The sequence below is a fragment of the Pocillopora damicornis genome, chromosome 10 (assembly GCF_964200805.1).
Source record: "Pocillopora damicornis chromosome 10, jaPocDami1.2, whole genome shotgun sequence".
Lineage (NCBI taxonomy): Eukaryota > Metazoa > Cnidaria > Anthozoa > Scleractinia > Pocilloporidae > Pocillopora > Pocillopora damicornis.
This window is the reverse complement of record NC_142679.1, coordinates 10,980,601-10,982,770: the sequence shown is the minus strand read 5'-3', so window position 1 is coordinate 10,982,770 and position 2,170 is coordinate 10,980,601. Positions and strand designations below refer to the sequence as shown.

At 38.3% G+C, this 2,170-nt stretch overlaps 1 long non-coding RNA gene across 1 annotated transcript; it reads left to right on the top strand.

Moving 5' to 3' along the window:
- The first annotated feature begins 347 nt into the window (after nt 1-347).
- LOC149038891 (uncharacterized) lies at nt 348-1,627 on the top strand. Its single transcript, XR_016180706.1, has 2 exons — nt 348-507; nt 1,309-1,627. It is a non-coding gene; the product is annotated as an uncharacterized LOC149038891 (long non-coding RNA).
- Nucleotides 1,628-2,170: the final 543 nt, after the last annotated feature.

Sequence of the window (2,170 nt, the reverse complement as noted above, 5' to 3'; positions counted from 1 at the left end):
TTAAAATGGAGTTTTTTCTTGATGTACTTTTTACTCAGTTTTTCAATTATCTGTCTATCTATCGATCTATCAATTTATCGTTCTGCTCATTGATCTTCACTCATTTAGTCATTCATTCGAATCCTGTCCTCTCTAAAGTGCAAGACTGATGCAAGTTTTGCTTCTTCTCGAAAACAGCAGGGACACGCCGAGGACAAAGATAGAGTTCTCCGTGTGAACAGCCAAAAGGGCTTCTTTTTTTACATGTACATGCACGTATAACTTTGATCTTTATTCACCCTTTTGTTGTATCTGTTGTCATAATCCAAAACAAAGTCAAACATAAGTGAAATTAAAACAACACCGTCAGTCTAGCTAAAAATAGCCTATCGACATGCGATGTGTGTTTAAAAGGTAACTACACAAAGAGAGGAAAATTAAATCACCAGGAAATAGTAATCAATCGAATGAGTTTTGATGGAACCTCAACTTGACATTGTTAAGAGATAATCAAAAGAAATCATTGAGGTATGTTTGTTACAAAAAAACTCTCTCACTGAAAAACAAGACAAAAGCTCTGTTGGTTCCTTCAGATTCCTGGAATTATTTACCGAGACCTTCAGAGATGTCCTGACAGCTGTGTTAACGCACGCGAGCACGAATATTTCAACAGCTTTGTTCGTCTCCTAAATTACTCTGTTTGTTCGGTCGAATCCACAGAAACATAGAAGGGGTTTATCAGTACTTTGTTGTCAGACATAAGGCATATTATGTGTTTAATTAAATTAAACGTAAACGAAGGCATAAAGTGAATAGGTCACGTCCAGCAGTTATAATATGATTGGCTCTATCGGATTGATGGCAACTTGCGTGTTGCTAGCTACGGCGGCTGGTTTGACGCTCGAGCTGTCAACATAATAAATTCCCTGTTAGTGGAGGCCTCTTTTCCTCGTATGCTGGATACAAGGAAAGAGGCCTCTGCTAGTAAAGAAATAAAAAATTACACAATATCTGCTTTCACTTCACAAAATAAGTCATCCAAGAGTGATCTCTATCATGTCCGAACTTGACCACGAAACAATAAATTAGTAATCAGATACCCACATACGGCTGATATAGCGGCAAGCACGTACTGATTGTCTGATCACGAAAACTGCTTATTTTGAGTGGTTTGTATGTGCGCTCTGTTTCTGGCGAAAAAAAAGTGGAACTCTCGATCCACGTTCTATCGTGAGGCGGCCAACTCAGGCATCCAATCTGATTAACAAATGTCATTTCATCTGGTGTTACAATGCAAAGCTCTAACTTTTACAATTAAAATTTTATTAGGCCAACGAAAGAGCGATATCTAACAGAGCCGTTAGTGGACAACAGTGAAGTTTCTTCCCACAGAATACCTTATTGCCAACCTTTTTACTTAGTCTTATAATGAATGAAACAATCGCTAGATGAGAAAAACTCCATACGCTGTCTATGGGATTCAAGAAATAATGTAATAAAGTTTACTACAGTGAGACTGGAGGACTTAATCTGTGAAAGTCAAGTAGAATTCAGGACGTTCACCAAACCATCATCGTATTTCTCCATACCCAGAGACCACAGCCGCTTTTCCTCACTTTGAAATAAAGTAAAGTTTGTGATAAGAATACATGAAAGTCATATATTTGTACTGCGGAAAATACATTTTAAGCAAATGAAGATCATCGCAGTATATACTCAACTTAAGCAGTTGAGAAATAAGGCCTGAAAAAAATTCAGGCCTGAACGGGAATCGAACCCATGACCTCTGCGATACCGGTGCAGCGCAAAGTAAAGTTTGTTGATCGTGATCATTTTTCATCTCACAAGCCTGATCAAAGAGGCGAGTTGCATAGAAACTCACTCATCATTATCATCATCTGTGACAATGGAATAGAAATTACGGTTGAAGGGGGCGGATATAAGAACAGAATTCTCAGGGAAGAATTCACGAGGATCGAAATGCATCGATCGTGAGAGTTGTAGAAAATCAAACTTGTCTTGTCATCAGCGGATTATTGTGCCTTAAAGAGCGACACGTAACCGAGTAAACCGCACGACCATCACCTCACGAAATTGTGACACAAATGAAAATATTTTATAATTAGTTTTATCTCTTTGCCAAATACCGTAAGGTCGAAGGTCATCATTTCTGGTTTGATATGCGCTTCAA